Source organism: Mus musculus, chromosome 2 (assembly GCF_000001635.26).
Source record: "Mus musculus strain C57BL/6J chromosome 2, GRCm38.p6 C57BL/6J".
Lineage (NCBI taxonomy): Eukaryota > Metazoa > Chordata > Mammalia > Rodentia > Muridae > Mus > Mus musculus.
In genome coordinates this window covers 136,307,097-136,322,168 of record NC_000068.7, presented here as the reverse complement: position 1 = coordinate 136,322,168, position 15,072 = coordinate 136,307,097, and the positions used below count along the sequence as shown (strand labels likewise).

The window sequence follows — 15,072 nt, the reverse complement described above, 5'->3', positions numbered from 1 at the left end:
AGGGGGTCAGGGATACCAACCAGCAGGGTATCAGGTGACTAAAATGTGAATCAGTATACTGAACCCTGGATGTTTTATTTGACTAAATATTTCATAGGTATATAGTAAAAGGACAAGATGAATTCAAGACATGGAATATCCCAAATGGAGTCTTATATACATAGCTTTGAATATTTTCTCTGAGTCTTATAACATTCTCTCACCAAAACCAAAATTCCCATCACCAGCAATGTTATCTTCTTCCAAAAGGAGCTATTCCCAGCTGTGATTAACAACACATTTTAATAGCACTACTTGTGGGCTTATCATAATACCCAAGTATATATTCAGGATAACTCTTTTTTGAAATATGTACAATGGATATCATCTGTTCTTACATTTTTGAAAGTATTACATTCTATAGGGCAGGACAACACAAAGCAAAGTTTGTTAGCCTCATCTGCACCTTGAAACCTAGAAAAGAAAACAATACATGACTCCCACGTAATCACTTAATCTTAAGAATCCCTGGTTAATTCTGTGAAATAAACAACCTCGGCTTTCTAATAGAAGTGAGGCAACAATCACACCTAGCTGAACATTCTGCAGAGACAATTGTGATCGCTTTTCACCCTGCCAGATGAAAGTTATTTCCTAAATGCATCCATGAGAACACCTATCTGCAGGATGCAACTTAACAAACAGATTCTTGCAACTTTATTGTACTCTGAGGTCATTTCCCTAAAATGTGGTACCATTACCAGACCTTTAGCAGTGAAAAGAGCTAGGAAAATAAAGTTAGATCTAGATTCTACAGGATTCTGTGCAAATCCACTGTCATTTACCCATCCATCCACCCATCCATCCATTTATTTACTTACTTACTTACTTACTTACTTATTTATTTATATATTTACTTACTAACCTAGGTACTTACTCATTTCCTTTGGATGCTCCTGTTGTCTTATTGGGGCACCGTGCTCAGTGAACCCTTCCATATTCAAATTTCCAAAGTTATTTTCAATTTGGGTGTTTATTCTCTCCATAAGAGTTGTCAGAAACAAAGGACAGACGACATTCTTCTGTCAATCCTCAAGGGACAGAGTTGTGGCTGAAACAATAAGGGACTTGCTCCTTTTTACCAAGTAGAAATGGAGGCCTGAACTTGATCATGATGCTAAAATTTCTCTGCCTTCTATTCCCTTAGACCTGAACTTGGGCAACAGAATAACTAATAATTACTAGAGCATGAAGTCTATGGAATACACAGAGGCATGCCCTATGTTTATTATTATCGAAGATGCTTCCTTCATGGACATGTTATAGCTTGGAACATTCTATTTTGGTGTTTTGCTATTTTGCTTTCTCCACATTTAGAATTCTGCTGTTAAATGTCTCACCACCTACTATCTAAGAATGGGAAAGTCATGAATTTTAGCATTAGATAATTTTTTTAAAAAATTATTCATTATTATATTTATTTACATTTCAAATGTTATTCCCCCTTCCTAGTTTCCCCTCCACAAACTCCCAACCCACCCCCTACCCTTGCTTCTATGGGTGTGCTTCCCTACCCAGCTACCCACTTCATAGGACCTTCATAGGACCAAGGGTCTCTCCTCCCAGTGATGCCCCACAAGACCATCCTCTTCTGCAGATGTGCCTGGAACTATGGGTTTTTCCATGTGTATTCTTTAGTTCATAGTTTAGTCTCTGGAAGCTCTCGGGGGGTCTGGTTGTTTGATATTGTGGTTCTTCTTATGGGGCTGCAAAACCCTTCAGTTCCTTCAGTCCTTCCCCTAACTCCTCCAATGGGGTCCCTGTGTTCAGTCTGATGGTTAGCTGCAAGCATCTGCATCAGTATTGATAAAGGTCTGGTATAGCTTCTCAGGAGACATCCATGTTAGGCTCCTGTCAGTAATTGTTTCTAGGCATCAGCAATAGTGAGTGGGTTTGGTGGCTGCATATGGGATGGATCCCCAGGTAAGGCAGTCTCTGGATAGCTTTTCCTTCAGTCTCTACTCCACTCTATGTCCCTGTATTTCCTTTATACAGAAGCAATTCTTGCTTAAAATTTTGAAAAGTGGGGTGACCCCATCCTTCAACTGAGGGCCAGGCCCAAACTCTGGATATAGACTTAAATATCATGGCCTGTTAAGCTACCAAAAGTTGCTGCTACAGTGGAGCTGAGATAAGAAGTATTCAGCGACAGATTACTACTATCCTAGCTGGCTTATCATACCACAACATTCACTTCTAGGTCCCCTCATGTGATTAGGAAGGATGAGAATTCGATTACCCCATAGAGTGTATCAAGAGGAAAAAACAATTGCATCTGTACTTTTTGGCTACTTTATCGGGTTCTTTTTTTTCTACAACCCTTCTCCACTAATCCCTTTCAAATCCCTCAACACTAGGTAGGCAAGAAAGAAGTTTAAAAGGAAAAACACTAGTTCCTACTGATTAGGGGCTACAAATTCCTAGGTCCAAGTCCAATCTTTGTCCTCTGAATATCTCTAACAAGCAACCAGCAATCCAGCAAACAGCAAAAGCTGCAGCTGTAACCAGCAACAACAGAGGCACCAGCCACTATAGCCTCTTGGGGCTGTGACATTTTTATACCCATTCAAGATTCCCCCAGAATTTCAAACATAAACTCTCTTCAGATAGCAGAATCACACCCTTTCCAGAGCTGGGTTTTTAAGAAACCAAAGTTCTCACTGCAAAGAACCATTGTTGGAATAGGCCATAAGGGAAGGAGATGGGTCTATGGTACTAAGTACATGAAAAATTATTCAGTTTTGAGCCTCCTCCTTTCCAAGCTAATACACTGGACACCATGAGCTGTCCATGGTTGCTTTATGTTTCTATTACCAGCCCAAGGAGTTAGCCACAATGCTCAAGTTTAGAAATAACACCCCTACCCTGATCAGATTTTACATAAAGAACTTTTCAGCAGTCGTATTCCAACTAAGCCTGCCCCAAGAGGGGACAGCACACAGGTATTTTGGATTTCCCCTGAAAAGCTCTTACATATATTTGCTCTTGAAAGAGGCTGTAGGAGAGATTGCGATCTAAAAGAGGCTATAAAGACATCAGGGATAGCAGCTTGACTTTAGGAGGAAACCTAAAACTAAAGAATCCTAAAAGGAATCCTTTTATTTACCAAGAGCAACAAACATCCATATTTGATTTTTTCCTACCAAAGTCAATGCTAGATTGTTTTTGTCACCATGGGCCTGAAGTTTGAAGGACAGTAATGATGGCTTACTATATAGTACCAAAATTCTATTAATGATGGATTATTTTACGGTACCAATGAGCAGGTTTGTTTTATCTTGGGAAATTAATCTACTATTGCCATCAACCTATTTGGAATCAAGAGGAAAGAATTTACTTGGAGGAGAGGGAAGGTCAGCGAGACTGTAGATTAAATGCTCTAGACCCCAAATATGGAAAGCTTACTTCATTCAGATATACATTAATTTGCTTAGATCTTGAAGTCAGGTCAGTTTATGAAGGACAACACTATGTACCCCTAAGCTGAAGTTTCTAAACCATGTTGAGGCGAAACAAAGCCCTTCTTGGATTGCAGAATCTCTGAATTGTCTTTTAAAAACTCAGGATAATTTCAAAATATGCAAGCAGTATAAAACTTTCTCAAAGACTGAGATGAATTTAATCCAGTAAGATATCTGGTAAGAAGGTGCTAGATGAGATTTGATGGTATTTTGATTTTGTATTTTCTTTCCATATTCACACTTTAGTTTCAATCTTTCTTGGATAAAACAAGGCCTGGAAGTCCTAGTCAGTCTTTCAGCTTTAAGAAGTCATTAGGTGTATGAAGACCTGAAATGGCACCTCCTGACAGATTAAAACACATGGTTAGTAAGTGGTTTTTTTCTTCCTTACTGTCTTGATTTGCATTCTATAGGCAGCTGACAACTAGAAGATTCTAAAACAAGTACTGTTTCCTGGGAAAGCAGTTTTTGGAAGTCCTCCCCCTAAAGAAGACAAGTTGTATAGGAAGAACTTAGTTCTCTCTCTCTCTCTCTCTCTCTCTCTCTCTCTCTCTCTCTGTGTGTGTGTGTGTGTGTGTGTGTGTGTGTGTGTGCACATGTGGCCAGACTCAGACACATGTGGATGGCAGAGGATAATTTTGTAAAGTTGGTATTTTTGTATGTTCATGTGGATCCGGGGGATTAATTTCAGGTTTTCTGGGCTTACCAAGCAAGTGCCTTTGCTGTTCCGCTGCCTCGACAGCCTGCAGGGCAAGTTTTCAAGTGAGTTATCATTAAGGACAGTTTGCCTGTCTCTACTGTCCAGCCCTGGGAATGAAAAACATGCCTCATTTTTATTTTTAATATGGGTTCTGGTTACTAGAGAACCTAGGCTTCCTCCCAACTTAAGCAATATTCACACCTTAGTGATCCCCTACCAGAATTACAGGCATGAATCACCTTGCCAAACTTCTATGATTCCTTAAGATACCAAGCTTAAGAAATGCTATTTGAGATGGCTCAGTGTTTAGGAGCACTGACTGCTCTTTTAGAGGTCCTGAGTTCAATTCCTAGGAACCACATGGTGGCTCACAACCACCTGTAATGGGGTCCAGTGCCCCAGTGTACTCAAATACATTAAATAAATAAATAAATAAATAAATCTTTAAATAAAAAAGAAAGAAATGCTGTTTGAAGCTTACTTTACACAATTATGTTGACTTTATAGGGTAAACTCACACTTTGTCCTTGAAAATTCATCCCCACTGTTTCTATATGTGTGTTGTGAGTTTTATTGGTAGAGATCAGGCTTTTAAAGGGGGTTTCTGAACTGGAGAGATGGCTCAGCAGTTAGGAATTACTACTGTTCTCCCCGAGGACCCAACTTTGTGTCCCAGAATCCATGTTCAGTGGCTCAAAATGGCCTGGTAGCTCCAGAGGATCCAACACCCTCTTCTGGACTCTGGGCACCTGCATTAACATGTGCACATACCCACAGATGCACTCATGTATACGTAACTAAAAATAAAATTAATCTTAGAAATGATTTCAAAGAGGATATCTTACTTGTTAGAATTTTTTTTACCTCCATATTCTTTTAATTACATTGATTTTGATTTTAAATTTCTTTCTTTGAACTAATTTTCTAGAAACTTCCCTATACTACAAAATGAGCTGCTTTAACATCTGTCTGGCAGTCTTGTGTTCACTGCCTAAATTGCATCCCTGTTTGCCTTATGTATGGGCACAGTTCACATTTGCTCCCCATGAGTTGTTGAATGCATGGCCAAACCATTGTTTGCAGCATCTTTTAGGTGTAAACTTTAAAGACATTTGAACAGCTGCTGCCAGAAGGGCAGGCCTAAGACTACATTTCCATATCTCCAGCTGGACTCCATGAAGTATTTATTTTAATTAGTACTAAATATGAACAAGGCTAAGATGTTTCTATTAAGATTTCTATTCATTGGCAATTTGGAAAATGCATTTAATAATTTGAGGGCTTGGTATTTTCTAAGTATAATTAGCTTTTGAGACTTGAGACATGAAAAACAATATTATCTTAAAGCAATGGCATTTTCAGTGACTTTACTGCAGCTGAGTGCTTATGGACAATATTACTTGGAGTTATCTATTATGTCAGAAAGATCGCTCTGGTAGGACTTAACTGGCTGAATGTAATAAATCAAATGTTATGTGGCATAATAATTGATTTAACAAATGTGTGTGTTTTATTTGGCTTTTGGAATCTTGATACTATAACTGTAATTGAAAAGATGGCATTTAATTTTGAATATCCATGTTAACATATCTGTAAGGTCAGTTTAAGATATGGACTTTGATTAGGGTTGCATTGAATCCTTAAAATGTTTTTTGTAGGATAGCTGTTTTCATAATATTAATTCTACCAGCCCATGAGCTGGGAGGAGATCTTTTCATCACTTCATGTCTTTCTCAACCTGTTTATTTCAGATATTTAAAGTTTTCACTGCAGAGAGATCTTATACAACCTTCGGAGATATTACTAGATATTGTATTTTATTTTTGAGGATATGGTGAATGGGAGCGTTTTTTTTTTTTGTTTTGTTACAATGTCTTCAGTTTCTTTGCTGTTCATATATGGAAAGGCTGGGTTTTATAAGTTGGGTTTATATATTTTTCTTTGCTGAAATCCATCATTTCTAGAAATTGCCTTGTGGATTGGGAAGTCTCATGTATAATATTATAACCCTTAGAAATAGAGAGAAATTCCTTTTCTATTTGCATTTCTTCCCTTGTTTTATCATTCTGCTCAGTACTTCAAGCATTCCATTGAAAAGAACTATGGATAATGGACAGGCCTGTCTCATTCCTGATTTCAAATAGGATTTTTTTTTTTTTTTTAGTTTTTCTCCAATTAGAATAATGTTGGCTATGGTGTTGTCATATATAGCCTTTATTATATTGAGGTATATTTCCTCTATTCCTACTTCCTAGGATGTTTACCATGGGGGTTTTGCCAAAGACATTTTCTGACTCTGTAGAAACAAAAACAAATATACAAAATTCTACAAATCTAAGAGCTGGTTCTTTGAGAAGATAAACAAGATTGATAGATCTAAGTGTTCTTCAACGAATACATGATTAATGTGAGTTCTTTCTATCAACTGGAAAAAAAAACTTCTCTAGTTTTTCTTTTTAAACTCTGGATACTTTATAATTAGTTATCCAAAGCAATTCACAGTGGTTACATGCACCTCTGTCATTTCTCCCCTTTGACATTCTTGATAGGCTCCCTTTCACTGCCATGCCCTCAATCTGTATCCCATATATAAAAGAAAACAAAATACTTGTCATTATAAAACAAGTTCTTTTCATTTAACATGATGATCTCAAGTTCCATCACCCCTGGCATTGATTCCCTGAATATCAAAAGAAAACTATTAAATTTGTTTATGGAGGCTGAAGAGATGGTTCAGAGATTAAGAGAGACACTGGTCCTCTAGAGGACCTGTCTCTACTCCCAGAAGCCATGTCAGGTGGTTCACAACTACTTGTAACTCTGGCTCCAGGGAATATGACATCTCCTTCAGTCTTTTGCAGTCACCTACATTCATGTCTCTGTGTGTGCACACAAGATGCACACATGTACACACACACACACACACACACACCTAGAAATAAAATAAGTATTTAAATTTAGTTTGTCATACTGTCCTGGGGTTTCCGTTGATATGAACAGACACCATCACCACAGCAACTCTTATAAAGGAAAACATTTAATTGGGTCTGGCTTAAAATTTCAGAGGTTTAGTCCATTATCATCATGACAGAAAGCATGTCAGCATAGAAACAGATTCTGTGCTGGAGAAGGAGCTGAGAGGTCTACATCTGGATCTGCAGTCAGCAGGAGACTGTGTGCTACATTGGTCATAGCTTGAGTATATGAGACCTCAAAATTCACCCACCAGTGATATGATATATTTTCTCTACAAGGTTATACATATTTCATTAAGACCACACCTCCTAATAGTGCCACTTCCTATGGGCCAAAATTTCAAGTCTATGCAGACCATTCCTATTCAAACTACCACATTCTACTCCCTGGCCCTTACAGACTTGCTTAAATGCATTCAATTAAACTTCAAAAGTCCTCACAGTCTGTTGCAGTATCAACCCTGATTAAAAGTCCAATGTTCAAAGACTTTTCTGAGACTTATCCAATCTCTAAATTATAATCACCTGTAAAATTGAAATCAAAAGGCAGATCACATGCTTCCAAAACACAATGGCCCAGGATACACATAACTGTTCCATAGGGAAGAGAAGGAGGAGAGTGAAGAAATACTGGATCAAAGCAGGACTGAAAACCAGCTGGGCAAATTCCAGATTCTACATCACCATGTTGAATGTCAAAGTGCTCTTCAGATCTTCAGCTTTTTTCAGTTTTACAGCACATCTCTTGCTATTGGGTTAGTTCTACCCCCTTTGAGTAGTGTTGCTCAGCAGGTATCCCATGGATCTGCCTTCTCTAACATTTCCTTTCATCTAAAGCCAGAACCACATAACTGAACCTGCCAAGTTCTACTGCTTGCTGGGACTAGAACATGACCCCCTCATTCAATTGCATCTTCCCCAACATTCTGTTTTCCATAGTTTTCTTCATTAACAGAGCAAGTCCCAAGACAGCCTAAGCTTAAAGGTGTTCACTGCCACACCTGGCTCTGAGTTTTTCTTTAATTCCGTTTTACAAGTGGGAAGCTTAACAGGGTGGGATCTTAACCTGACTGAGGTCACCACTCCTTTATTCCATTTAACATCTGGCCTTTCTCTAATCTGTTTATCTCCTTGAACACAGGATTTACTTCCATTCCACTTTCTGGTACCCCTTCTCTCCTTGAACTGTACATTTTGTATATTTTTCCTTGCTCAGAAAAAAAGTCTCAAAAATTATTATATATCTGCTTATACCTTTCCCCTCTTTGAAAGGGAACCTTGATCATATTAAGAAGCTAAAAATGCCAAATACCTATTTTCCCAACCCCTATTGTACACAGAGAATGAATACCTGACCCAACTGTTAACCATGACATTTGCTTGTATCTGCGGCTGTTACCTTGTGATAATGAGACAAAAACCAAAGAAATCCCAGAAAAGTAGATTCACAGCTGTGACCTTGTACTGTTGGTTGACTTAACTCTAAAGTCACAGAGCTGTGGTGTTATTGCTGTATGAAAGTTTGAGCTTTCTATTGAGTACTTTGATTTGAGGGTTCCTTTATTTAATATATTTGTTCTGTGTCATTTATAATCACTTGTGTGAGAATAGTCTCATTTTCATTTCACATATGGAAAGAAGAGGAAACTTAAGTACCTTGGAGGTGTAACAAAAATTCCTATTTTTCCCATCTGACTCCACACTCTAGGCTAGACTGCTTTCATAATATAAGTAATTCTTGCCACTGTTGTTCTCCTCACTGTCCTGTGTGGGCTCTTCTTTACCCATTGATATCTCCATACATTACTGCCATAGAACTGAATTACCCACAAATAAGTCTTGTCATGGTAAAAGTGAAGGTCAGATACCATTAGCTAGAAAAATGAATTTATACAATAGAAAAAGAAGAAGAAGGAAGAAGAAGGAAGAAGAAGAAGAAGAAGAAGAAGAAGAAGAAGAAGAAGAGGAGGAGGAGGAGGAGGAGGAGGAGGAGGAGGAGGAGGAGGAGGAGGAGGAGGACGAAAGAGGAGGAAAAGAAGAGGAAGAGAAAGGGAAACGGAAGCAGAAGTGGAAGCAGAAACAAAAGCACTGAAGATTTTTTTTTTTCCTTTTTGTGCATGTCTGAATTATTTAAATGGAAGTATGCAGGATAGTCCCTCTAGGCACATACCCAAATTTGGTATTAAATAAAGCGTATTAATAACATCAAGGGTATGACTGTTGTTCACGTGAAAATACGTGCACTACAGAAACCATAACCAAGCATGTGGATGAAATCTTCATGTGGAAAGTTTGAATCTCATGAGTCTTAGAGAAAGGTGTGACTCTCAGTATTCTCTCTCCCACCATAAAGGAGAAAGGATGTAGCTGCCTCTCAGTCCTGCTTAGCTCCTTTGCGTGAGTCTGTTGTGAAATTAAGTAGGAAGTGTCTCAAGCTAAGCAAAGACCTTCACATTTAACTTGAGAGCTTTCATTGGTATCTTCATGCCTTTTCCTATAAAAATTATTGATAGATGGGAAAACTTAAAAAAATATTATTTTGACACCAGACTCCAGAAAACAGAGGAGGAGACCTAGAAAATACAGACTTCTTTTATTGTAGCTTAGGCAATGTCCATGTTAAGATTGTCATCAACACTACGTTCTGTGGCACCATTTGGCATCTCTAGGTCTTTCTCCACTATTATTTTTCCTACGAAAGACTTGCACTTATTTGAAATGTATTTCACATATGTGAAAAAATGTGTTATGCTATACAATCATTTAATGTTTATATTTTAAAGATGTGTTTACTGTTATTTCTGTGTGTTATTGTTTTGTCTGTGTACATAGGTGTGCACTATGCATGTGACTCACAGGGCAGAGAGAGTGCTGGTCCCCTGCCACTGGAGTTGTAGATGGCTGTAAGTTTCCAGGACTTCTGAAGAATAAGTACTCTCAAATACTGAGTTCTTAAGCACTGTCTCTTTAGCACCTGTACAAATAAGATTTTTTACTACACAACATTAATATTAATAAGTGTGTGTTTGCATGTAGAGACTGCCATATCCAGGGACCCACCCCATAATCAGCATCCAAACGCTGACACCATTGCATACACTAGCAAGATTTTATCGAAAGGACCCAGATGTAGCTGTCTCTTGTGAGACTATGCCGGGGCCTAGCAAACACAGAAGTGGATGCTCACAGTCAGCTAATGGATGGATCACAGGGCTCCCAATGGAGGAGCTAGAGAAAGTACCCAAGGAGCTAAAGGGATCTGCAACCCTATAGGTGGAACAACATTATGAACTAACCAGTACCCCAGAGCTCTTGACTCTAGCTGCATATGTATCAAAAAGATGGCCTAGTCGGCCATCACTGGAAAGAGAGGCCCATTGGACACGCAAACTTTATATGCCCCAGTACAGGGCCAAAAAGGGGGAGTGGGTGGGTAGGGGAGTGAGGGTGGGTGGGTATGGGGGACTTTTGGTATAGCATTGGAAATGTAAATGAGCTAAATACCTAATTAAAAAAAAAAAAAGAAAAGAAACTAGATACACACACACACAAAAAAAATAAGTGTGTGTTTGTATTAAATAGCCTTAATCAGTCATATCTAATACATGGGACTTTTGGTTGGCATTGTAAATATAATTTTTAAAAATTATTTCATTAATTATTTTATTTATTACATTTAAAATGTTATCTCCCTTCCCAGTTAAACCCCCTACCTTCTCCTCAGTGCCCCCTGCTTCTATGAGGGTGCTCCCCCACCCACCCTTCCACTTCCACCTCAGTACCCTAGCATTCCTCTATGCTGGGGCATCACCTCCACAGGACCAAGGGGCTCCCCTCCCATTGATGCCAAATAAGGACATCCTCTGCTACATTTGCATCTGGAGTCACGGGTCCCTCCATGTGTACTCTTTGGTTGGTAGTTTAGTCCCTGGGAGCTTTGGCTGCGGGGGGGGGTGGGGGGTCTAGTTGGTTGATATTGTTGTTCTTGCTGTGGGGTTATTAACCCCTCAGCTCCTTCAGTCCTTCTTCTAACTCCTCCATAGGGGTCCCTGTGCTTAGTCTAATGGTTGACTGCATACATCCACATCTGTATTGGTTAGGCTCTGGCACAGCCCCTCAGGGGACATGTATCTTAATACAAACCCACCTTGAAATGATGTACTATGGTATATGCTTAAGCAGCTTAGCCTTTCTCTTACAATAAATATTGGTTGTTAGTTTTCTCTGAGCAATTTTGCCCTGCTGTTTACAGACAGAGGGAAGCTAGAGTTATCTGATTTAGGATGCCTTCTGCTAGGATGCCTAGAGGTTCTTTCCCTGTAATGTCATCTCATTTCAGAAAGCAAACTAATACTGGTTCCGTGGTGAACACAGAGTCCCAAGAGAAAGTTAGAGCCACAGGCTTCCTGAAGTTAGCCTCAAAATGGATGCAGAGTCGCCTTTACTTTCTTTAGTTGGCCACAGAAAGTCATACAAGGCCCAGACTTAATGTGTGAGGTGTCCATCCCTTGGTGGGAATATCCTCAAGGTTACATTGCACAAGTTTTCAATACAAAAAGGGATCAAATGGAACCATTTTGACACCTGCCTCACACTGATCACCATACCAAATCAATAATTCTTGTTTGTTCTAATATCAATATTATAAAACAATTCATCCACCTGCCATTTTTTTCTCATCTCAACCACCAGTTTCATTGATATGGTTGACCACAATAACCCCTTGGTTTCTCTCCATACTTTTACAACTGACCATCCTTAACCTATTCCCCAAGTATTTTCTGTCCTATGCTGTGTATGTTAGCATATTGCTAGAAGTGATAATTTAATGTCTGCTGCCTGTCTATTCAACCTAATATGTGATTCATAGGTCAAACCCTAATTATTCATGCACTCTACATAGTAGTCATTTCATAAATGCTTTTGATGTATTACAGAGAAACATTTTAATAAACTGTCATTGTTAGTAATGACATTTGTATTTTAAAAATAGAAGAATCTTTGCAGTCTTTCCATTTCAATGTGTTTTATTTCATTATTTTTATGGCAATATGCAGTTGTATGCCTTATGTCTTCATCACAGCAAATGATCTTTCATTATGGTAGCAAAATGATCCAAGGAATTAAAAGTGGATGCATATATTTTACACACAGTGATGATGCTTATAAAGTAAGTGTACCATTGTTTTGTTCAATCAATGCAAGTAACCAAAGCCAGATGAAGGTCCATGTTCTAAGCTGTATTTTCCAAACAAATGGAAAAGTAAATTTTATTCATGCATCAGAGACAAATTTTCTCCATCATATAAAATGGGCATCAGGTGCTTTTGATTTCCTTTTATCAGCTGTTAATCAGAAGAGATGAGAGAAGCTGAACAAGCAAATAAAGAAAGCAGCCCTTGAGAAGGCAGCTGTATTGTAGAGGCTTTGGGATTGTTAATTAGGCTGTGGCCTTGGGAAATACACTGCCAGGGTGAGAACGGGGAGGCAGCAGGATATTGCAATGCTTCTCCCTAGGTGGACCACATCGAAATGTGTGTTTGTGCTCATATGTTTTGAGTCATTTGAGAACTGCATTTTTAATACAAGACAGCTGGTGTGTGGAAGATCCTAGACAACCTTTCAACTTTGCAGACCGTCCATACATTAGTAATGATGTGGATATCTGTGTCAGCAATTATTCATATCATTTCTGAGAGCGAATAGTTTGGAAGCATATTGCAATGTACGTTTGTAGCTTTGGAGGCTTCCAAATATCAGAATATTCTTTTATAGCAGGCACAAATCCCACCTTTGGGATCTTTATAAAATTATGCTACTCAACCCGCCCCAACTCACCCCCCCCCCAAAAAGAGCTGCATTTGAGTTTCTCAATTTCCTTTGCAGCTAGGACACAGGCATGTGACCTGGACATGGATAATGAGTTAGATTCACCCTACACTACAAAATGAAGACTTAGAAAGGAAAGAATTCATTTTATTTTCAGAAGCAATGACATATGGGGCCAAGGGACCAGTAGGCGCTGTGACACATGCTGACTGTAGTGACAGTGCTTGCTGTAGTGGTCTGCGTCAGCAGGCCTGTGTTCTCACTGGGGAGGTTGTAGGAGATTCTAGACAAAGTCCATCTGCTGCTTCTTCACGGTTTTGATCTTCTGTGAATAGTCTTTAGAAAACACTGGGATTCCCCTCTTTTTTTCAATACTTTATTTTAATCTTCCCAAAAAAGCAAAGTCATTAATTTTGTTTACGCATTAGAACCCATATCTAACTCACTTCAATATAATGTGCAAAGCATTTTATGAGTGTTCTAAATAGGTAATTATAGTTCTTTAAATACACATAACTTTCTATGAGTATGTTGCCCAATGTCATCTAAATACTGAGAAGTTTCTTTTTTTCTTTCTTTTTAAATTTTAATTTAATTAATTTATTTTTATACCTCATATTTTATTACCCATCCCCTCCAATCTACCTTCTCATTGTTCCATATCACATATCTCCTCCCCAGCCCCCTGTATCTTGAGGGTTAGGTGCATCATCTCTGAATGACCCGGCAGTACTGTACTGTATGTGTGCTGGGGCCTCATATCAGGTGGTGACTGTTTGGTGGTCCAGTGTTTGAGAGATCTCAGGTGTCTAGATTAACTGAGACTGCTGGTCCTCCTACAGGATTGTCCTTCTCAATTATTTTCAGCCTTCCCTAATTCAACAACAGGGGTCAGCTGCTTCTGTCCATTGATTTGGTACAAATATTTATATCTGACTCTTTCAGCTGTTTGTTGGGTCTTTCAGAGGGTAGTCATGAGAGGTCCCTTTTTGTGAGCATTCCATAGCCTCAGTAATAGTGTCAGGCCTTGGGACCTCCTGTTGAGCTGGATCCCACTTTGGGCCTGTCCCTGGACCTTCTTTTCCTCAGACTCCTCTCCATTTCTATCCTTGTAATTCTTTCAGACAGGAACAATTATGGGTCAGGATTGATGTCCTGTTTTCCTCCTGGAGGTGGGCTCTATAAGTTCCCTCTCCCTACTGTCTGGCATTTCATCTAAGGTCCCTGCCTTTGAGTCCTGAGAGTCTCTAACCACCCAGATCTATGGTGCATTTTAGAGAGTTCCCCCATCCTCCTATTTCCCAAGGTTGCCTGTTTCCATTCTTTCTGCAGGCCCTCAGGGCTTCAGTCCTTTTCCCTCATCCAATACCAGATCAGGTTTCCCTCTCCCCCTCCCCAACCCCTCCCCATCCACTTTCCCTCCCAGGTCACTCACTCCCTCCCCACTTGTGATTGCTTTCTTCTCTCTCCCAAGTGGGACTGAAGCATCCTCACTTGGGCACTTCAGCTTCTTGATCTTTTTGAGTTATGTGGACTGTACCTTGGATATTCTATACTTTTTTTGGCTAATATTCACTTATTAGTGAGTACACACCATACATGTCCTTTTGGGTCTGAGTTACCTCACTCAGGATGATATTTTCTAGTTCCATCCATTTGCCTTCAAAATTCATGATGTCCTTGTTCTTTTCAGCTGAGTAGTATTCCGTTGTGTAAATGAACCACATTTTCTGTATCTATTCTTCTGTTGTGGGACATCTAGGTTGTTTAAAGCTTCTGGCTATCTCAAATAAGGCCGCTATGACCATAGTGGAACAAGTGCCTCTGTGGCATGGTAGGGCATCTTTGGGGTATATTCCCAAGAATGGTATAGCTGGGTCTTCAGGTAGATTTATTTCCAATTTTCTGAGGAACCTCCAGATTGATTTCCAGAGTGATTGTACCAGTTTGCAATCCCGCCAGCAACGGAGGAGTGTTCCTCTTTCTCTACATCCTCTCCAACAGGTGTTGTCACCTGAGATTTTGATCTTAGTCAGTCGTTCTGATTGGTGTAAGGTGGAATCTCAGG

At 39.3% G+C, this 15,072-nt stretch overlaps 1 protein-coding gene across 7 annotated transcripts in view; it reads left to right on the top strand.

Moving 5' to 3' along the window:
* Pak7 (p21 (RAC1) activated kinase 7) overlaps positions 1–15,072 on the top strand; it is a 306,881-nt gene that overhangs the window by 65,800 nt on the left and 226,009 nt on the right. The window contains exon 2 of one of the 7 annotated variants that reach the window (XM_030251160.1): positions 3,747–3,863. The exons of the other annotated variants lie outside the window; for them this stretch is intronic. The gene's annotated coding sequence lies outside the window, so the exon portion shown is untranslated. The remainder of the gene's footprint in view (positions 1–3,746; positions 3,864–15,072) is intronic. 7 annotated transcript variants of the gene reach the window in all.